The sequence below is a fragment of the Giraffa tippelskirchi genome, chromosome 5, assembly GCF_054371585.1.
Source record: "Giraffa tippelskirchi isolate mGirTip1 chromosome 5, T2T-mGirTip1v1.2.pri, whole genome shotgun sequence".
NCBI lineage: Eukaryota > Metazoa > Chordata > Mammalia > Artiodactyla > Giraffidae > Giraffa > Giraffa tippelskirchi.
In genome coordinates, this window is record NC_137279.1 from 64,231,306 (window position 1) to 64,255,707 (window position 24,402).

General features: G+C 37.4%; 1 long non-coding RNA gene across 1 annotated transcript in view; it reads right to left on the reverse strand.

Annotated features, from left to right (window-relative positions):
- Window positions 1-24,402, reverse strand: part of LOC145507376 (uncharacterized) — a 283,843-nt gene that overhangs the window by 180,899 nt on the left and 78,542 nt on the right. The window contains exon 2 of the long non-coding RNA XR_014054803.1: window positions 8,506-8,583. This is a non-coding gene — a long non-coding RNA (uncharacterized LOC145507376). The remainder of the gene's footprint in view (window positions 1-8,505; window positions 8,584-24,402) is intronic.

Here is a 24,402-nt window from a genome sequence, read left to right on the forward strand (position 1 = left end):
AACACTTACGAAAGTCCCAGCCTAATTGGTTGACTGAAAGATGAGACTTACTATAAGATTACAGAATGCCCTGCTTTGTCTTCAAAACTCACCATCACACTAGCAGGTCTCTAGTATTACAACAATGAGTTACAACTGAAAGAGCTGTAACATGCAGCATCCTTCTACGAAAGAGTGCTTAGGAAAACACAAAGTTAATATGAAGACAAAAACAAGGACACTAAATGGTTGTGATGTCTCTGGCACCTGTAGCTACAAGCAAACATTAAATACAGCCCAGCTCCTAGATGGCTTAACATATATCCTCACACTGAAATCCTATTTTACAGATTTTCCATTACCTGCTACATACTTGACTTTCATCAAAAATAACAAGGCATGTGAACAGAAAAAGAAAATCCTCTGAAGAAGCAAGTAACCATCAGAATCATATTCATATATGAGAAAGATGTTGAAATAATAATGGAAAATTCAAATAGGCATAATTAATATGCTAAGAGCTCTAAAATAAAAAAAAAACTTAAAAAAACAGATAAGTAATGTCAGCAGAAAGATGAAAACTTAAGAATGTAAAGGCAATGTTATAAATCAAAACACCATAACAGAAATAAAGATTAACAATATCACCAGTAGACTTGATGTGACCCAGGAATCATAAGCTTGAACACATGTCAACAGGAACATCCACAATTGACATTCTAAGAAGAAAATTCACAAAAAAACACAGACATGGAGAGCAGAACACCAAATAATTGTAGGACAGTTTAAAAGAATATTATAAAATCATAATTGTAATACAGAATGATGAGAAAAAATTTGAATATTTGAAGTAGTAACGCCAGAACTGTTTACAAATAATGACACCATAGTACACATCCAGAAAACTAAGACAACAACAAGCAAGGCTGAAAAACAAACAAGCAACAAACAAGAAACTATCCCACCTTGGGGATATTATATTAAAACTCCAGGAAATCACAGGCAAAGGAATAATTCCTGAAATTAAAAAAAAAGTAAAAAAAGTATGATGGTACAAGGATAAGTATTACAGCAGACTTCTCATTGGAGACCATGCAAGACAAAAAGGGGATGAGATAAGATATCTGAAATAGACAATTGAGAGTCCACATGACTTTGGGTCAGGTTCTCACTTCACATTATTGGGAATTATCCTTTGGTGTCCTTACACTTGTTCCCAAAGCCCCACGGCACTGCAAGAATCCATGTGCCTATGAAGGATCAACTGTTAGTCCTCCTGTCCACATCATCTGCATGGTAACCATGCTGTGATCAGTAGTGAAACATGCATCTTTCTTTTCAAAAATCTCTTATGTTGCAACTTCTCAGTCCCTAAATGTGCCCATGCCATGAAATGAAGTGAGTGTGGTACTGATATTTTTTACAGTGTTTATTATACTCAGAAGTGTTTCTGCCCAGAGTCCCTGCCCCTCAGCTCATTTTACATTCCAGACCAAATCCTAAATGGACGTTTGATGTTGCAGCCAGTTTCTTTAATAGTAGAAGAAGACACATGGCTCTTGGGGTAGAGACAAAGGGGTTTATTACTCACAGAATAACAAGTGGCATGAACTTCATTTTCACACTGACTCCCTCACTGCCCTAAGTCTCCTGGAGGCAGTGCCAAGGAGTCAGGGTGAATGCCAAAGTTTAGGAAACCCCAGTCTTGTATAGTGATTGGAAAGCTAATCATTTTAATTTTTCCCTGGCTGAAGGCATTATCTTTATTGCACCGGACAGTAAGCCAACCTGCCCTTTGCTATACAAAATCCTAAGAATTGTCGTCCGGGACAAAGGCCATCAGGGCTTCTGATTAAAAAACACCAGGAATTCCAGAGACTCATGGCACACCATTATGGCAAAGGACATGTGTTTAAATTGAGGAGGATGGTTAATCTGAGTTGCTGAGCTTACAGTGAATGCAGTCAGGTTGCTCTTCAAGTAAGAATGTACTATTTACTGCAGACCACTTAACTCAGCAATTGCTGACAGAACTAAGCCAGAGTTTATAACATCCCATAAATATCTCCTAGTACAATGGCAGTCCTAGAGTCAGCCTCTTTCGGATTACCTTGACATGCTTGACAACAGGCTGTACTACTGCAGAATTTGGGAGGAGGGGGTTGTTTATAACAAGCATTTAGAATGCCCTACTGGCAGGGTTCCCTACGGGTGGTAGGATGTGGCACGTCTTACAAGATTATGAGCAGGAAAACTCATATTGTGTTAAACATATTCTCATATTGTATGTGTGATAAACAACCACCATCATTCATACTAAAAATTAAGCCTCCTGTCATGTTATCTATTATTCTAAAATATGTAGTTTCTCAGTTTTTACCATCTGGTCTCTCACTGCTATTCCATCAAAAGTAAAATACACCAAAACTGCACAGGAAAGTTTCTATAAGCCTAGATGAGATTTTATCCTGAAAATCCTGATTAAATGAGCACCACGGTATTTCAACCAACTGCTCCCTATTTTTATGAGAGAGCTTTCTCAATGTATTATGCCACTCTATCTATGAATATTAGGGGATATTTTTTCAGATAGGAGTCTCACTGCTCAATAACAACAATTTGTTCAAGTGATCCTAAGAAGTGGGGTCTCTCAGTGAGGATCACAAGCTGGGATGGAATGTGGGTGTCTCTCTCATTTTAAAAGAATTATTGGTGTGGGGGGGTGAGGGGGCCATGGAACAGAAAATGAGACAAAGAACAGAGGAGAAAAGACAAGAGAAGTGAGATTAAAAACTCATCTATAAGTCCAAGTAGCATCTGCTTCCACATATTACACTTAAGTTGTACTGTATAAATCTATTTTTGGATGTCTTCTGTTGCTTCCTAAATTATTATAAATCTGAAGTTTCATCTCAGTAAGAATATATTGAGTCATGCTAACTGATGCTGCAATTTCAGATCTGGACTTCTAAGGGCCTTCAATGCTGACTGTTCCTTGGAGAAGAGGCAACTTGCTTTAAGGCAACTGTCCCCAACCTTTTTGGCCCCAGGGACCAGTGGAAGACAGTTTTTCAACTGACTGAGGGCAGGGGTTGTTCAGGCAGTAATGTGAGTGAGAGGGAGCAGTAATGAACCCTTGCTCCCCCGCCCACTGATCACCTCCTGCTATGAGGCCCAGTTCCCAACAGGCGGTGGACTGGTCTGCTGCTTAGCAGTTGGGGACCTTTGCTTTAAGAGACTCATTAGAGAAGTACAACACCAAGGATGGTTTATATGGAATAGTGTGAACTAGAAGGGAGACAGGTTGAAATTCAGTAGGTAGATTCCGGACCTGGGTTAGATGTTGCTTAGTCGTGAGGAGAATTAGACTACTCAAAATTTGAGTGGTTTATGTTCCTGGCATTTACAATATCTCACTGCAGATTTCCCTAGTAGGATTTAGAGTGGCATGTTAGAAATACAAATGAATGTTAGCATCAATAGATAGACAAAAATGAGGCTAGCTGTATATTTCAAGATTCTGAAAAGGGACAAATAGAAAGACTGGAGCAATTTGAAGTTAATTGTGAGAATATTCAAGATGTGAGGTTAAGAAACATAAGGTTAAAAGATGGTTTGAAGCCTCTGGGAAACTAAGACAAGCATATAAGCCTGGATGAAAACTGAAAAATATCTCAGAAGTAAATGATACAAATTTTAGGGTGGTGAAAATATTTTTCATGATACTATCAAGGAAGGTATCTGTCATTATACATTTGTCCAAACCTATGGAATATCACAATGCCAAGAATGAACTCTAATGTAAACTACTGACTTTGGGTGATAATGATGTTTCCAATGTAGGTTCATCAGTTGTATTAATAACAAATGTACTACTCTTGTGGGGGGATGCTAATAATGGGGGGAGGGTTATTCTTGCTCCTTGGAAGAAAAGCTATGACAAACCTAGACAGCATATTAAAAAGCACAGACATCTCTTTGTCAACAAAGGTCTATATCATCAAACTTATGGTTTTTCCAGTAGTCATGTACGGATGTGAGAGTTGGACCATAAAGAAGGTTGAACTCCAAAGAAATGATGCTTTTGAACTGTGGTGCTACAGAAGACTCTTGAGAGTCCCTTGGACAGCAAGGAGGTCAAAACAGTCAGTCCTAAAGAAAATAAAACCTGAATATTCATTGGAAGGACTGGTGCTGAAGCTGTAAGTTTAATACTTTGGCCACCTGATGTGAAGAGCCCACTTGTTGGAAAAGACTCTGATGCTGGGAAAGATTGAAGGCAGGAGGAGAAGGGGGTGGCACAGGCTGAGATGGCTGGATGGCATCACTGTTCAATGGACATGAGTTTGAGTAAACTCTGGGAGAAGGTGAAAGACAGGGAAGCCTGGCATGCTGCAGTCTATGGGGTCACAAAGAGTCCGACACAGCTGAGCGACTCAACAACAATGCATGGTGGGAACAGGTGGTATATGGAAAATCTCTGTACCTTCTTCACAATTTTGCTGTGAATCTAAATCTGTTCTGAAAAAAATAAAGCATATATATTTCTACAATAAACAACTAGGGTTTTAGAAATTGTAAAGCCATGATTTTTCCTAGATAGTTAACCTGCTCTTAATGTAAAAAACTCCATTTTTGTGGACCTGAAACCTAGCAGAGTATCATTTCTACATATTCTAATGGTCACAGTTCACAGCTTCAGGGGACAGACATATATCTCGCCTCTCAGTGTAAGGATGAAAAAGAACTTGTAGCCTTAAGTAAAACTGCCACAGGAGTGATAATATTTTTGTTTTCTGTTGGATCATTTTCCATTGATCCACTAGTTTTACCAGTGGTCATGTATGGATGTTAGAGTTGGACTATAAAGAAAGCTGAGCGCTGAAGAATTGATGCTTTTGAACTGTGGTGTTGGAGAAAACTCCTGAGAGTCCCTTGGACTACAAGGAGATCCAACCAGTCCATCCTAAAGGAAATCAGTCCTGAATATTCATTGGAAGGACTGATGCTGAAGCTGAAACTCCAATACTTTGGCCACCTGATGCAAAGAGCTGACTCATTTGAAAAGACCTTGATGTTGGGAAAGATTGAGGGCAGGAGAAGAAGGATAAGACAGAGGATGAGATGGTTGGATGGCATCACTGACTCAATGGACATGGGTTTGGGTGGACTCCGGGAGTTGGTGATGGACAGGGAGGCCTGGCGTGCTGTGGTTCATGGGGTCGCAAAGAGTCAGACACGACTGAGCAACTGAACTGAACTGAACTGGATCATTTTCTACATCCTGTTTTAGAAATTGGGCTTCCCATGTGGCCAGTGGTATAAAGAATCTTCCTGCCAATGCAGGAGATACAAGAGACATGGGTTAGATCCCTTGACTGGGAAGAACCCTAGGAGAAGGAAATGTCACCCCACTCCAGTATTCTTGCCTGAGAAATCCTATGGACAGAAGAGCCTAGTGGTCTAGAGTCCATGGGGATCACAAAGAGTCAGATGTGACTGAACACACACACACACATTTTAGAAATCGGATAAAGAGGACATAGAGAAGGAGATTCAGTTAGAATACAGGAAAACATTTATGAATGCATTGCTATAGTCCATGCAGGGTAGTGATCATGACAATGGGGATGAAGAGAAATTGGAAATCTCATGGTTATTCAGGAGGTGCAACCACAGAATTCAGTGACTTATTTGACAATAGGGCGTGGTTATTGAGAGATTAATAGACATGCTATGCAGGATGAGGTACCACTTGGGGGGATTGAAAAGCTAGAAAACGAGGCAAAAATAAATGTTTGGTTTGAAGTAGCTTTGGTAAATCTAGATGAAGATGCATAATGGAAAATTGGAAAAAATAGATGTAGAACTCAGTATTAAGTATTTACATTTCATCATCAGTGTTTAGATTTTAGAGGAACTCATGCGTATAAGATTTCTCATGCTGAGGATATATTATGGGGAAAAATAAGACTGTAACTAGGAGACTGACAGCACCACTATTTAAAAGTATGACAACGAAAAAAGAAATCACTGATGGAGACTGAGAAGAAATGAAGCAAAACAGGAAATGGATGTCTTAACAGCCAGACTTAGAAGAGACAACTGGCTATTTGTAATGAATCTGTTAATTGGGAGAGTGTAAGGAATTTGGCTAGCACCCTTGAGATTTTCATACCAGGCTCCTTAAAGTTTTAAATGGAAGGAGTAAACAATAAGAAGTATAAGAAATGGATCTTAATGTTCTTTTCTTATTCTGTAAGCCACCTTTCCTGCTACTATCTAAACTGGATTCAGAGAGCATTTTCTCTCCTTAAGTAATATGCTCCAAGCAGGCAAATAGGGTACTTTTCTTAATGCATTTGAGCACAGTTGAGATTTTCTAAACATTACTAAAGTTTGCGGATAAGGAAAAGGTAAATAGGCATGGCCAACAATAAGAAACTACTTAATGTGACTTTTAGTTTGTGACCTACAATATGGAGACCTCCCTGTCTAAATCTCTATCTGCTTCTGTTTGGCATATTTACCCCCAAAATAAAAACAATCTCATGTGTATTCTTATCCTCAAAGCCACAGAGGTCTTTTACTTCTGTCTAAGGTTCATCTTCCAGACAAGAGTTCATAAATGGGGATCCCCTACTGATTGACAGGGATAATCTTTCCTTGAGAGGATCTCCAGGAACAATACTGCTCAAAATAGCATTATCTTAACCTATAGCCATGGCACTCAGCTTCAACAAAATCTCTTATAATAACAAGTACTCTATATAACTCTATGCATTTATAAAATCGTATTAAAGATGGTATGACTTACACAACTATCATTAAAATTAATATAGTCATATAAATACTATCATGAAATCACAAAGTATTTTATAATAAAATAATACATATTCCACTAAATAAATGCTTAGGATGGATTAATCAGTATATATACTAAAGTAGCCAGTTGCTTTAACCTCAATGTAGAGTCACCATACATGTGACAACTACAAATTCAGACTGGTTCGAGTGGGTACTCCTAATAACTTTTCCTAATATGTTTCATCAGTGACAGGTCTGATAATATTTCCATAAGTAACATGGAGAGGACTGGAAAGAAAAGATTACAAATAGTTCCTTAGGAAATGCAAAAGCTGAGTAAAGAGTCAATCATGATGTAAAGTAACTAGTATATGTAGAGTCAATATTCATTCCTTCTTTCTGTCAAAAGGTATATCCATTTCTTACTGCTTTATACTCACCCCAGGACCAACATGGGCCTGAAAACACTGAATTTTCTCCTGCCTCCTGTCTTTGCACACAGGGTTCCATTGGGCCTTCCTCCCTTCCTACACTGAAACCATCAGGTCTCAGCCAAAGCCTAATTTCCACTGCCTTCGTGAGGCCTTCTGACACGTCTACCACACCTTGACCCTCCCCACTCCAATCTCTGTGGGATCCCACAGTTCTCTGTGTGTACTCCATCCTAGCACTTCCCCGTTTGTCTCCCATACTTGACAATGAGCACCTTGAGGACAGGAGACAATTTTTGACTCCTAATTATATCATCAATAAAAGTTGAACTAAACAGCTATTAGGAAAAAAAAAAAAATGCTAACACAACACATCTCAATCCTAGACATTCCCTCAAGGTAGGAGACTGAAAGCATCCCCTTCTACCCCAAAGCTAGAAAACAACCTGAGCTTCTTTCCCAGAGGCAGAACTAGTATAATCTTTGGAAGTTTAGTGTATCCTGAAACATTGTTTGTGCTTATGTAGTAAAAGAGTGAACGTCTACGTTCATGATTTGAAGAGGGTTTTGTTTGTTTTTCACAAACCCCTGCACATGAATGTCCAGTAGGGTATTTAAACTTAGTTTATAACAACTGAATGATGTGAAGCATTATCCTGTGTTCTACAATGCCCTGGGCGCCCTTCCACTCCTGGCCAACAGTACTCCCCAATCACTGTAATGACAATAATATCATCTAAATTACCAAAGTGCTCTTTAGAGAGTTGTACAATACCATAGAAAATCTATGCCTTCGAGCTTCAACCTGTCAGAAATACAACATCTCATATTACGAAAAACTCATCCTTAATTCACAGCCTCTCTATAACAGTTGTGTCATAATACAACCAAATGAGTCTAATATTCATTTGAGAGATGAACAAATACAGTAAATAATGAAAAGGTTTCTTTATTGAGGGCATAAATGATGTTAGCAAGAGTACTTTCAACAGAACGGAGGGAGAAAAAGACAGCAGCAGGTGAAGTCATTTTTCAAGAGACTGAGTAATTTAAGCTAGTAAGAGTGTATTCAACTCATGCATATTGGTTAGTTGCTAAGGAAAGAGAAAGTTTTTAACATCTTCAGATCTACTAACTGAGGTAATGTGATGAAATTAAGCAAATTCAAAATAATGATATAAAAATTTCTAGGAAAATGTGTATTCAACACAATTTTGAACTTCATTTTTAAAACCTTTTTTTTGAAAAAGAAAAAAATGCTAACTCACATTTTTCCTCTTCTACCTACCTTTGTCTTTCATTCCATTTTTCTGTGCTTTTGTATGGCTAATATTCCCATAATCTATTTTCATTCTGCTTTCTTGTCCTAAAAAAATAAATAAATAGAGTCGTCATGAATGTATTATTTATTTAAGCTTTTGGAAAAGAATACTCATTTACAATTTTTCAAGTTCATTTAAAATCATACTTCTCACTTTCAGAGTCATTAACAACCTTGCCTAATTTAGTATCAATCTGCAAAACTGATGAGCAGATTTTCAATTGCTTTGCTCAGGTTATTAATAAGTATAAAACTCCAAGAATAGATTAATCATTAGGATTTATTCTTCTGTAATTTGATCCACTAAGGATAAAACTTTCATAACTCTTCTGAGTTCACCCTCACTTCAGTTGTTCAGCTTTGTAAGTTGAAAAGAGAAAGTCAGATTTATTAGATAAATAATGTCAATATAATTATGATGAAATGGCAAGCAGTCCATTCACACTGTTGGGTCTACTTTAATAGACATGTGCCTTAAAAGCTAAAAATAACTGACCTCATGTATATTCATGGCTTATCTGGTATTATACGGATACTAATCAATATTTAACTTGAATTATCTCATTTATTCTCTATAACAACCCTATAAGCTGCTAAGCTGCTACTGCTGCTAAGTCGCTTCAGTCGTGTCCGACTCTGTGCGACCCCATAGACGGCAGCCCACCAGGCTCCGCCGTCCCTAGGATTCTCCAGGCAAGAATACTGGAGTGGGTTGCCATTTCCTTCTCCAGTGCATGAAAGGGAAAAGTGAAAGTGAAGTCGCTTAGTCGTGTCCGACTCTTAGCGACCCCATGGACTGTAGCCTACCAGGCTCCTCCGTCCATGGGATTTTCCAGGCAAGAGTACTGGAGTGGGGTGCCATTCCCTATAAGCTAGGTACCTCTATTACCTCTTAAGTAAGATTTGAAACTAGAACTTAAAAAGAGTGAATTCTGAATCCAAATTACTGCCAAGCATGCTCTACATATTCCTTGGTGGTTCAGTGGCTAGAAATCCTCCTGCACTGCAGGAGACAGGGGTTTGACCCCTGGGTTGGGAAATCCCCTGGGGGAGGGCATGGCAACCCACTTCAGTATTCCTGCCTGGGAAATCTCATGGGCAGGGGAGTTTGGGCAAGCTACAGTTCATGGGATGGCAAACCGTTGGACATGACTGAAGCAAATGAACACGAATATGCATGAATATGCCTTAGATACCACTTAAAGTTCTTTTAGGCTCTTCAAATCTCATCTTTTCCATGTTTCAAAGTTTTATAAATTTGAAAAGGTAAAGAAATAGAGCAAAAAGGAAAGAAGCTAAAATTAGCAAGTGCCTAAGTTGTTCCAGACTTAATTGAAGAAAGTAGGGGAAACCACTAGTCCATTCAGGTATGACCTAGATCAAATCCCTTATGAATATACAGTGGAAGTGACAAATAGATTTAAGGGACTAGATCTGATAGACAGAGTGCCTGATGAACTATGGACAGAGGTTTGTGACGTTGTACAGCAGACAGGGATCAAGACAATCCCCATGAAAAAGAAATGCAAAAAAGAAAAATGGCTGTCTGAAGAGGCCTTACAGATAGCTGGGAAGAGGAGAGAAGTGAAAAGCAAAGGAGAAAAGGAAAGATATTCCCAACTGAATGCAGAGTTCCAAAGAATAGCAAGGAGAGATAAGAAAGCCTTCCTCAGTGATCAATGCAAAGAAATAGGGGAAAACAACATATTGGGAAAGACTAGAGATCTCTTCAAGAAAATTAGAGATACCAAAGGAACATTTCATGCAAAGATAGGCTCAATAAAGGACATAAATGGTATGGACCTAACAGAAGCAGAAGATATTAAGAAGAGGTGGCAAAAATACACAGAAGAACTGTACAAAAAAGATATTCATGACCCATATAATCACGATGGTGTGATCACTCACCTAGAGCCAGAAATCCTGTAATGTGAAGTCAAGTGGGCTTAGAAAGCATCACGACGAACAAAGCTAGTGGAGGTGATGGAATTCCAGTTGAGCTATTTCAAATCCTCAAAGGTGATGCTGTGAAAGTGCTGCACTCGATATGGCAGCAAATTTGGAAAACTCAGCAGTGGCCACAGGACTGGAAAACGTCAGTTTTCGTTCCAATCCCAAAGAAAGGCAATGTCAAAGAATGCTCAAACTACTGCACAATTGCACTCATCTCACATGCTAGTAAAGTAATGCTCAAAATTCTCCAAGCCAGGCTTCAGCAATACGTGAACCATGAACTTCCAGATGTTCAAGCTGGTTTTACAAAAGGCAGAGGAACCAGAGATCAAATTGCCAATATCCGCTGGATCATCAAAACAGCAAGAGAGTTCCAGAAAAACATCTATTTCTGCTTTATTGACTATGCCAAAGCCTTTGACTGTGTGGATCACAATAAACTGTGAACAATTCTGAAAGAGATGGGAATACCAGACCATCTGACCAGTCTCTTGAGAAACCTGTATGCAGGTCAGGAAGCAACAGTTAGAACTGGCCATGGAACAACAGACTGGTTCCAAATAGGAAAAGGAGTACATCAAGGCTGTATACTGTCATCCTGCTTATTTAACTTATACGCAGAGAATATCATGAGAAATGCTGGGCTGGAAGAAACACAAGCTGGAATCAAGATTGCCAGGAGAAATATCAATAACCTCAGATATGCGGATGACACCACCCTTATGGCAGAAAGTGAAGAAGAACTAAAGAGCCTCTTGATGAAAGTGAAAGAGGAGAGTGAAAAAGTTGGCTTAAAGCTCAACGTTCAGAAAACTAAGATCATGGCATCTGGTCCCATCACTTCATGGGAAATAGATGGAGAAATAGTGGAAACAGTGTCAGACTTTATTTTTTTGGGCTCCAAAATCATTGCTGATGGTGATTGCAGCCATGAATTTAAAAGACGCTTACTCCTTGGAAGGAAGGTTATGTCCAACCTAGATAGCATATTGAAAAGCAGAGACATTACTTTGCCAACAAAAGTCCATCTAGTCAAGGCTATGTTTTTTTCCAGTGGTCATGTATGGATGTGAGAGTTGGACGGTGAAGAAAGCTGAGAGACGCAGAATTGATGCTTTTGAACTGTGGTGTTGGAGAAGACTCTTGAGAGTCCCTTGGACTGCAAGGAGATCCAACCAATCCATGCTAAAAGAGATTAATCCTGGGTGTTCATTGGAAGGACTGATGTTGAAGCTGAAACTCCAATACTTTGGCCACCTCATGCGAAGAGTTGACTCATTGGAAAAGATCCTAATGCTGGGTGGGATTGGGGGCAGGAGGAGAAGTGGACGACAGAGGATGAGATGGTTGGATGGCATCACCAACTCGATGGACATGGGTTTGGGTGGACTCCGGGAGTTGGTGATGGAGAGAGAGGCCTGGGGTGCTGCAATTCATGGGGTCGCAAAGAGTTGGACACTACTGAGCGACTGAACTGAACTGAAGTTGTTCCAAGTATTTTAAATAGCTGTTCATTCATTTTTAGTTCCCTCATTCTTTTCTGGGAAACATGTCTTAAATGGTTGTTTTGTGATCAATTTGTGCTTTGCTCTAGCTCTTTAGTAATGAGCAACAACAGTCTTTTCATCGTGTTTAGTGTCTAATGAAATGTTGACAAATTAGTTCTTAAAATTGCTGTTAGAAATGTTATGACAGAATAAGAATGTCTAATGTAATACGGGAAGCATAGAAGAGAGGGCCTTGCCAGATCTAAAGTCAAGAGACAAGTCCTGGAGGAAAGAGTGTTTAGACACTGACTTGATGCATGGGCTGTAGTCAATCAAGATGTGAAGTGCTGTGCTGTTTGGTTGACTAAGCAAACTTTCTCTGTGTGTTGTCCAATGGCCATCTCCATGAACAGGTTTGCTGTTTACCAGACCCTGCCCCTGAAGTTAGTGGTGCCCACAAGATCCTGTTCTGGTCAAAGAGCTATTAGATGAAGTTGGGGGAGGGTTGCTTTTTGAAAATATTTCTCTTCACCTTAAAAAACAAACTACACAGAAAAATCATTTTCCATACTTTTTTCCCCCAGTGAATAATAGATGTATTTTTTTTTCTTTATTTGGAAAGTCTTCTGAAAGTGTTTTAATCTAACTTTTTTTTTCCTTTACATGGAAATGAGTCTCTAAAGAGATATAGAAAAAGACAATTTGCCCACTAATGGAACTGGAAATTAAAAGAATGATTTCCCTAATCATATTTTCCTTTCAATTAATTGTATATTGTACAATTGGTGGGGGTATGATGAAGCTATGTACAATATAGGGAGATACTGCAAGTCTTAGCACCTCTCTTTCTGTAAAATAGAGAACAAAAGGAGGTGGGTGCCTATATGTTGTAAATTTCTCTTATGAACACAGTAAGTCTTGAGAGTAGAAGATTATAAATTCAAACAAGCTCTGTTTTAGTAATAACTCCCAAGCATCATGCCACAATAATAAGAGAAATTCAATGAGATTAAACACATTAGATAAATGAAAAATGAAGGATGTATCTTATTCTTCTGTGGAGATGGGATAAAAAGTAAATAAAAAGCCATCTGTTATTTGCAACTTGTTTAAAATGCATCTATTTGTTTATATCCTAACATTATTTTTGCATTCTTACATCTGAACATGTGACTTATTTAAAGAACTTAATAATGTTACCTTCAGTAACATATACATGTCCACATAAATATTTAATCACTGTACGGACCTTTTACAATACTTCATTGTATCTGATTTAAGATTAGAGGATACATTGTAATATATGATAGTCCTTTATTTTGTTTTATGAGTTCTGAAAATTTTCTTACCACAAAAAAGAATCTGAATTGAATGTTAACACACCTCCATTTTTAAAGCTTATACAACTGTCTAAGCCCAATATTGCTGAAAACATCACAGAATATTGGAAATTGTTAACATTGTTCTAGAATCTATCTAAAGTATTTTGAACTAGAAGCATGATAAAGGGTCTAGACATAAGGGTGAATAATGTATCATATTTTCAGCTTATGTTTTGTTTTTGAAATTTCTTTGTACACATAAACACATTTTAGACACAAAAAAACTCCTTTTGATAGCTAACATGTAGAAAAAGCATCAACTATTCTTGGTTTGCTATATGATTTAGTGAGCCATTTCTCAATTCATTTAGTCATAAAACTTCAACAATGAACTAATTGCAATATATTGAACTATACATCCAATTAACTTACTTTAAAAGTGATTCCATCTGAGATGTAGGTTTTAACTAAACTTATGGTAACCATTTCGCAATCTATACATATATTAAATCATCACACTGTATATGTTAAGTTTACCTATATTACATGACAATAATATCTCAAAGTGGAAAAAATTAATTAAAAAATAAATTTTGGTCCTGGGCCACATTTATGCATAATAAAATTTAACTATTTATAGCAATGTTATAGAATTTCAAATATCCTTTCAAAAAATAATTACAGTGTATTTTATCTCATCACTAAATATAGTATTTTACATGATTTTAATAGAGCTGATCTACTCCAACTTCAAAATAAACATAATATTTATATTACATTCAAGCATATGTCTCTGAACATTTACAGGTACACATTCTATATATTCATGCAACATTTTCTTAATAGACATGTGGAATATCCATCTTAAAATATACTGACTTTGAAAATACTGTTTAGGCTATGAATTGACCAATCACACACTCTATGTGTGCTGTCATATTTAACATGATATAGCATTATATACATTAATAGTTTAACTCAGTGTCTCAGGATGCTAATAAAATCATACTTTATGATAGTAAATTTACTTGATGTATAATCAACAAATCTGCATTTTCCATGAAAATTCATTTCATTTCACTGACAATATTGACTTACACACTAAATGTGTATGCTAACACAGAGACTGCGGAGAAGGCAATGGCACCCCACTCCAGTACTCTTGCCTGGAAAATCCCATGGATGGAGGAGCCTGGTAGGCTACAGTCCATGGGGTCGCTAAGAGTCGGACACCACTGAGCGACTTCACTTTCACTTTTCCCTTTCATGCACTGGAGAAGGAAATGGCAACCCAATCCAGTATTCCTGCCTGGAGAATCCCAGGGATGGCAGAGCCTGGTGGGCTGCCGTCTATGGGGTCACACAGAGTTGGACACGACTGAAGTGACTTAGTAGCAGCAACACAGAGACTGAAGTTGCAGGTGCTAACATTCTGAACATTTACTTTGCCTAAGAGTAGCCTCAGATTTTAATAGTATAATTAACTGATGTCACATATATAATCATTGGTTGCTCCATATGTGAAGATGTATTTTTCTCTAAATGGCACATTTTTATAAAGGATTTAACACAATTATACAGTCTTTTTAGTAAATATGAGATTTAACTCTTATTCAAAAATCTAATTTCTATTACTTATAAATCTCTGCTTTCTTGAGGTCATAGTTAATTATTTTAGTACAAGTGATATAAAACTAGCTCAAAGGTTACATGGCAGTGCTTTTATAAAAGACCTTTGGCTTTATTCTGCAAATCTATTTAGGGAAAAAGGAAAAACTAATGAGCTTGTAGAAGGAAGAAGTAGCTCGTAAAGAATTAGTGCCATGTAACTAACCTACATGTAATGATTTCCTACAAAGAAAAACACTTGCATGAAAGAGATTCATGACAAGATTTAAGATGACAAATGTTTATGAATAACATTCTAAATGGCTGAAGTCAACTGTGCTATAAACCATCTGGCAGATTTAAGTCCTAACTGAAATGCATATGAATTATTGTCATTTAATGGACTATTTAATGGACCTATGAAAAAATTATTTGGCAAAACAACAGGTTTTCAGTTAAAAGAATCAATCTTCCTGAGGGCCAAACCTAGGGAATATTTCCCCATCCAGATATGAATAATAGACAGGATCAAATGGCATATTCTTTGAATTTCAGAAAATAAGACATATTTATAATGTGTAAATAAAAGATAAACATGCTGGTGTCAAAGATAACATTTAGCAGTATGACAGAGAGACATCCAAATCCACAGTCATCAATCACCAAGATGAATAGTCTTTCTGAAGAAAAGTAAAATTATACCTGCATAAAATTTTGGAAACAGCAGATACTGAAGCATGAATTTTCAATGTACATAGAATAACTTGTTAAATTTTATCATCCCACTCAATGATAATATTTGATGACTATTTCAAACAAATTTCAACATTACAATATAATTCATAGGTAATCAGAAATAAATTCAAAACTGTTGTTTTCTGGAATTTTCTATTACTATGTTTTCTGCATTATTTTTATATACTCAAGCAGAAGATAGAAATTATGTTACAGCAGCTTTGTGTTTCTTGAGTCACTGGTGTAGCATTGTTATTTAATGAGGTGAAATAATTTCCCCAATTATTTCATAGTGTTCTGTGACATTATTAGGTTTAATTCTTTTTAAACATGAAGCCAGGTAAAGGGAGACAAACAAATTAATACACAGTAATTACTTATGTGAAGAAAAAATTGTGTAGGCTGATAGTATGGCATGCTGTTGATATTCTAGTTCTTATTCTATTGAAACTGTGATTTTAAACCATAATCTATACATGGTTTTAAATAATTCTTCTAAACTATAATATTAGGAACAAAATACATTTAAAAATTTCTCTAGGAGCTAGGATAGGAGCATATGAAAGAGAAATAAAGACAAATGTAGGTTAAGTGTTGTTAATTCAATTCACTTATTAAGTGTTTTACTTATGAAAACAAGTATCATATTCCTTTTGATTCACCAATCTAGTTCATAAAACAAGCCACTTAAACCTAAAATACTGTATGTATTTGGCTACTTGATATAGGCCAAAAGAAAATGAGACAAAATTTGACTCATCACATACACATTTATCACAACATATCTCAAGATGATCCCATACTTGTGGGTTATACACAAATATCAGGGCCTTATTTCTATATTCTACAATAGAGTTTGGTGAATATAGCCTGCTGTCTGTTTTTGTAAGTAAAGTTTTATTGGAATACAGCCATGCTACACTGGTAATTTTGAGTAGTTGTAACATAATCCATGAAGCTCTCAAAATCCCAGATAAATATTATTTGCTTCTTCACTGGAAAAATTTCCCAAACTATGGGAACACATCTAACTTTATTTTGGGTCCACTTCTTTTTTAGCAACTAAATTGAGAATTCACTCCTTTGTGCAACAAGTATGCACTGGTCACTACCATTATGTCAAGTTCTCAGGTATCTAAATACCGATGGTACTAAGAAGAGAAAGACAAACAAGGTTCTGATGCTATGTACCCTACCTTCTAATATGGGGAAGTAACAATAATAGAAAAGAGACATCATTTAAACAACATGAATTTCAGGCTGTGATCTGTTGGATGAAGACATTTGCAAAAGGACCAATTGAAAGAATGTTTATGGATAATACTGGAGAGATTCCATTAAACTGAATCACCAAGGAGAACTCTGGAGGAGAGGTGCATTTGAGCGGCAACCTGAACAGTCTTATCTTCACAGACACTGGGGAAAGAGCTTCCAGGGAGAGAGAGCAGTATGGTCAAAGGTCCTCAGGAAGGAATACACGTGGGTTTTTTTCTGAAGAACAGCAGTGCTGCTGAAGAATAAAAAGTGAGAGAGAGGAGGTATTTAAAGAGACATGGGTGAGATGTAACAGGCATTTCCTCACTAGGTTATTCCAAGAATTCAATGAAAATCAATTACAACACAAAGTATGAAGTAACATTATGACATTAGCAAGAGAAAACCATTTGATGTCCTGATCTCTCACTTTCTAAGCTTCAGGAAATGATAATACAATCATCTATGTCTTTCTTTGGATCTTTTAAACCAAGACCAGGGTTACTATCTTGGGGGTAGACATCAAGAAAGGGAAAGGAGAGGCAGGGATGGATTCTCCAAAGGACACTGTATGTATTTAATGTCCTGTCCTTCCCTAAGCCATCCCGCCAGCTCTACACTTCTCATGGAGCATGTCCAGGCCAATGCTGACCTTCACCCCCACAGTGCTCAACTCAGTATCACAGAAGATGAACTGTACCCTATGGAGTGTTCCTGCCCATGTGCTGAAGGTCTTTTGTATCTGCTCTGTATATTCTCTTTAATGGGCTCCTCATTAACTCAGAATTATGTTTACAAAGGCACGCTATTAATTTCCAAAAGGAATTATCAGATATCCTAAATTAAATATACTCAGAAGCAATAATTCCTTTATTCCAGGACCCTCCGTGCGTGTATGCGCACTCAGTCACTCAGTCGTATTTGACTCTTTGTGACCCAAAGGATTGTAGCCTGCCAAGCTTCTCTGTCCATGGGATTCCACAGGCAAGAATAATGGAATGGGTTGCCATTTCCTCCTCCAGAGGTTCTCCCTGACGCAGGGATTGAACTCAAATCTCCTGTGTCTCCTGCAATGCAGGCAGATTCTTTACCCACTGAGCCACCTGGGAAGCCCAGGAACCTCTGTCCCCTCTATATTTTCTGTAAGCTTTGTATCCCAGCTTTAAGATGTCTTCTTTGGTAAAAACAGAGCCAGCAATTAGAGAGAACTGGTGATGAAATGATGAAATCATTCATATTTACATGATAATTTACACCTAATAAAGTATCATTTTTCAATACTATCAATATTATGGCAGAATCTAAGAGTGACCAGCCTTGTAAATTAGGAGAACCTGACTTTGAGTGGGGATTTTTCCACTGACTCATCTTGTGAATTTGGATAAGGAATTAATGTCTCCAATACTCGTTTATATACAATAAAAATAATATGTACTTTGTAGGGTATCACTGGAGGTTAGAATTAATGATAATAAAATGTCTAATGAGGTATTTAGTAAATTATATAGATAAAAATAACAGCTCCTACCATTTATTAATTGCTTGCATTCTGTAAGCAGTTCAATTAATACTTTATATACATTGTACATTACGGGCTTCCCAGGTGGCACCAGTGGTAAAGAACCCACCTGCCAATGCAGGAGACATAAGAGATGTGGGTTCGATCCCTGGGTTGGGAAGATTCCCTGGGGAAGGGAATGACTTCTTTCCTGGATAATTCCGTGGACAGAGGAGCCTGGAGGGCTACAGTCCATAGAGTGGTAAAGAATTGCACAATACTGAAGTGACTTAGCGTGAATGCATACATGATTTAATTACTAAAGCAGTAGTCTAAAATAGGTATCAATTGAATCCAAATTAATGTGAGGATCCTAAATTTTAGAAATATTTAAAAGAAGCTGATAAGCCCCTGGTTAAGCTTGTATCCATGATTTATATCAGTTGTAATAACAAAGTTCCATTAGCTGTTTTCATGATTAGTATTACTTCTTTGCTTCATTCCTTTGATCTGGCACAGATATCTCTTTTACATAACGCAGACTGGTTTCTAAATGGAATATTCCAAGAAGATAAGATCCAAAGTGCAATTACCTATTAAGCCTGACTTAAGCCAGTCTTAACACTGGCTCCTCTCCACTAAGATTTGACCTCTCTTCCTCACAAACACAGCATCTACAAGCTCGGCTCCTACCTGAATAGCCCATGGATATCTTATATGATGAATCTGGATATTCTTTAATGGAAATATCATGTATCTTACATTGTCTTCCATAATCAGACATTTGATGTGTCTTTCTCTTATATGACACAGAAGCTGGGCATCTCTAACATTTTCAAAACTGGACTGATCTTCCTTGTCATGTTCAGGTTACTCCATATAATCTCTTTTTTATTCAGACAAAGTTTCTTACAATTCCCCAAACACATAGAAAACAATCATGTTACCACATTGTTTCTCATCACTTTCCTGCACTATCCTGATTTTATTCCTTCTATACTCACAAAAAGCTAGAGACACAGAAAAAGAAAGAAAGAAAGAAAGAAAATCATTTCCATCGTCCCAAACCCTAGACTGAGATTGTGGCTCCATTTTCAGATTTCTCCAAACACTTCTGCTTCTATTACAGCACTTCTCTGAAAGTACCTTTCTCATTCATGGCACTGCAAAGTACTTGAACACATGAATTTAACCTTTCTTCTTTTCATATCCAATGTAAATCAGAGTTATTGGCACTCGTAAAACGTTGCAGTATAAAGACATCATGTTGTTTAAACAATTTTTTTTTCAATTCCTACATCAATGATCCACAGTGAATAATGCCCTCTGCCTACAGTCCTTCCTGCACTGCTTCTGGGCTTGGTTGCACAATTTTCTTTGACCAAGGTCATTGTCAGATATGATGTTAACAGAGGCTTAATAGACACTTCCACTTTGGGTCTTATCTTCTTGGAATGTTCCATTTATAAACCAGTCTACATTATGTAATAAACACAAGTTAGACTACCAAAGTGTGAGAGAGCATGGAGGACAAGATGCCACTGTGTACATTCCAGCTTCAGCTGAGCTCACAGTTGATAAAACCACATGACCAACTTCACCTCTATCATGTGGAGCAAAAGAACTGCCCAGGTGACCAGTCAACTCACAGAATCATGACAAATAAAAATTATTGTTTTAAGCTACCGCCTGTCAGCTAATTTGCTACACATCTAGAGATATCTGAAGTGAAGAACCAAAGTGAAAGTTGCTCAGCCATGTCTGACTCTGTGACCCCATGGACTGTAGCCCAACAGGTTCCTCTATCCATGGGATTTCCCAGGCAAGAATACTGGAGTGGGTAGCCATTTCCTTCTCCAGAGATAACTGAAACAGTCCTGAAAATCCTGTGTGATAAATATAAAATTTCTTATATATTTTTGATTCTGCCTTTGCTTTTGAAATTTACTTAGGGAGCACACATATTTCCAAAACTTGGGGACTTTCCTACCACACTGAACAGAACAAGGATATGATATGGCCCCAGTCCCAGCTATTCCAGTCCAACGTGTTCCAGAAAGTATCTTCCACTTAAACGGGGACAAAAAGGACTCATTGAAACAAATGATTTCATCAGCAACAACAGTCACAATAAAACCAAAGAAGCAAAGTTTTCTGGGATTCATTCCACACTCCTGTATTTTCCCCATGAAAATATGTCTTTCTCTTCTCTGTTTCTTAAATGTATCTCCTCTATTCCTTGCCATTATTGCTAACCTTGCTGGATATCTCACACTTGTCCTTTAGTCTAGACCCAAATTTCCACGTTTCTTTATCCTGCTCTATGATCAATACAGATCACGACACTGATCAATACAGACTATGCAAATAAGCCTCCCTGCTCTCTCTCACGACGAAGGCAATGGCACCCCACTCCAGTACTCTTGTCTGGAAAATCCCATGGACAGAGGAGCCTGGTAGGCTGCAGTCCATGGGGTCGCGAAGAGTCGGACACGACTGAGCGACTTCACTTTCACTTTTCCCTTTCTTGCACTGGAGAAGGAAATGGCAACCCACTCCAGTATTCTTGCCTGGAGAATCCCAGGGACGGCAGAGCCTGGTGGGCTGCCGTCTATGGGGTCGCACAGAGTCGGACATGACTGAAGGGACTTAGCAGCAGCTGCTCTCTCTCAGGAAGGACAGCATAGCAGGAAATTGGAGTAAAGCATAGAGTGAGGCTGGTGATTTACATCCATGTATTCACTTTCCTCCTTCAAGCTTTTTATGAGCATCACTTAAGAAGGAGTCACAGTGCTTCTCAGGGAGCCCTCTCTCCATGCTTTGGTAATGGTTTCCACAACTTGCTCCTTTAAACCAAAGGTACTAATGGTGCCTTACTATTACTAGCTCCAGGAAATAGCACAACCCCTTAGGTTTCACTAGAGTCTGTCCACATTTTGTCTTAGTAAATGCCTCCCAACTTGCCCAAATTTCAATATGCATTGTTTTCTTCCAGGACTCTCATTTACTGCTTGAATAGGTTTTCCTGAAGGCCATTCATACAAAAGTCTCAGCTCACTTAAAATCGAGCCATTTCTAAGCAGACAAGACCACTGAGGTTCCAGGTAATACTCAGCCAGTGGTACCATGGTTTCTCTCTTCCCTGAGTCAACAGTATGAGTGCCACTGACATCCTATTAATATGGACCTCTCCATCCTTTTACATATTATCTGGATTTATAAATTCACGTCCACTCATGAAAAGAACAGAAAATAACAGGAATCTTGCAAAGGTGACGAAAAGAATAATAAAAGACACTGTTCAAAATGAAAGTGTCGTTTTCTTTCTTAGGCTTTCTTTCTCTGTTCCTGTATTTTCTTCTCTCTCTTTCTTATTTGGAGAAAAGTACAGGACAGTTGACTCAGATGTCTCAGAAATCATTTTTATGTCTTTGAGAGCTTTTTTAGAAGGCTTTTTGAATCTGCCAGAATGCCTTTAAATGAACAATGCTTTATGCAGTCATAGCTACTGCCTATTTGACACGTTTTTCTTTCCTTTTGACTGTTTGTCTTTGAAAGGATTTCTTATCAGATGAAGTTTATATTCCTTCACATTTAAAAAAAATTGTGTTGTGTAGAATGAGGACTCTACAATGAATCTATAACCTGTGTATGTCTTATCAAGGGCATAAGAAGAGCCAGTCAAAATCAAAGCTTCAGAGAATCTGAAAGTTTTAAGGGAGTACACAGAGGCTTCTAGAATCGTAATTATGAGGTGCCTCCAAGCTCTTGTCTGCTCATTACTCCAATGCTATATTACTGCATAAACATTTAAGAATAGATTACTAAATGTAAAACAGTAACTTGATATTTCTTCTCTTCTTTATAGATCTAGGCAATCAGGTCATGTCTATGGATAAGAACTTTGGAAAAAAAATACAGTAGTATATGCTACTATTTAGTAATATTTAGTAAAAATTCTCTGTGATTTTAGGAAGCCACTATCAGTTAAGTTCCTATAAGAGAAATAAAAATAAAAATCAATGTCGAATTTCCCTGAAATTTTTATTTCTTTATAAAATTTTTATTTGGTTTCATTTTTATTATATATAGTGTGTGTATGTGCATGTGTGTAGTTACAGGAAAAGTAAGGTTTAATTTCAAGTGTTTTTTTTTTTACCACTTTTGAGTTAAATTCACACGAAATATCTCTATTATAGTAATCTATTTGATTTGTTAATCTGAGCCCATAATTTGACTGTCTTAAGTGATGCACATATAAATTTGGAAATAATCTCAGAGAAATTCTACATTGGCTTTTGTTTTTATTTGTCTTGTGTGTGCTTAGTCACTCAGTCATGTCCAGCTCTTTGTGACCCCATGGACTGTAGCCCATTAGGCTCCTGTGTCCATGGGGATTCTCCAGGCAAAAATACTGGAGTGGGTCCCCATGCCCTCCTCCAGGGAATCTTCCCAATCGAGAAATTGAACCCAGGTCTCCTGCATTGAAAGCAGATTCCTTACCATCTGAGCCACCAGGGAAGCCCTATATTTCTCTTATAGAAACTTAATTGATAATGGCTCCCTAAAATCACATATATAAATGTATGTGATTATATACATATATATATATATATATATATATATATATATATATATATATATATATATATGCTTCACTAGTGGTAAAGAATTCGTTTGCAATGTGGGAGCCCTGGGTTGGGAGGACACCCTGGAGGAGGGCATGGCAACCCACTCCAGTATTCTTGCCTAGAGAATCCCAATGGTCAGAGGAGCCTAGCAGGCTACAGTCCATGGGGTCACAAAAAGTCAGACATGACTGAGTGACTAAGCACATATAAATATATAGTTTTTATTCTTTTAGAATGTTATTTATTAAAATTATTGAATAATGACTTTGTGTATGCTTTTTCCTTTGTAAAAGCCAACGTTAATCAAAAGGAAAGAAAATACTCTCCATGTTTGTTTATATAATTCATTAATACTGAAAGAAATTTGAAAAATTATGCTAATTGTGTTGCATTCTATGCCCTTGATGTTGATGTTTATTCAGCTATTAAGTAATTTCTGTTAAGAAATTCTAACCCATAACTGAGAGTGAGTTGGTCCTCCATGTAAACAGATCAAATATATTGAAAAACCTGAAGAGTTCAAATTCCCTATAGCTTTTTACAAATCAGGATTAAGGAGAAGCATTTTGACAAACCCTCCACAGAGTATTAAGAAAATTCAGTAAAGCTATTTGCTGTTCTTAGCCTTTAATTTAGTTGATATACTTCCTTAAGTACCAAGGATAATTATATTTGGTCCTCTGGGGTAACAAATTTGTCCTTAACATGATTTCTATGATGCTTTCTGGCTCTAGGTTGACAAACAAAAGAAATCAAACAATGTATTATCTGGGATTAGATATTTAATATATTGAATGATTTCAAAACACTTCACTGTGCGTGTGCTTATTTCTTGACAATTTTCCAAAATCACATAGATTTGGAATCTTAAGTAATAGAAACTCAGCTGCGTATACCCTACGAGTAAGTCCCATCTGGGTTACCAAGAATCATTAAGAAAGGAAAAAAAAAAAAAAAGAGCCTTTCCAGAAAAAGGTCATGGCAGGCAAAGTGCAAAAATACTGGTGAGGAAAACTTATAATCAGGGACTTAATACATGATGTGATTGCTTTGATCGTTCTCTAGCCTGCCCTAGTACCTCTTGGGGAGAGAAAGAAAATAAAGTAGTGAAAAATAAAGCAGCTTGATCAAAATCTCTTTAAGACACTGAGATCCCAAGGCAGCCCTTTTGGATAACCTAACATGCAGAGAACCCCAAGGCCCAGTGTGTTAGTCTGAGTGTGGTCAAGAGAGAGGAAAGCCACAGTGATGTGAACAAGGAAAGCTTTATTTTAAAGACACAACAGAAACCATGAGGACAAACAGATAACAAATACAGATTACCTTTGGCCTGACTCAGACCCCAGCCAGATTGTGGTAATCAGTGCTCAATAAGT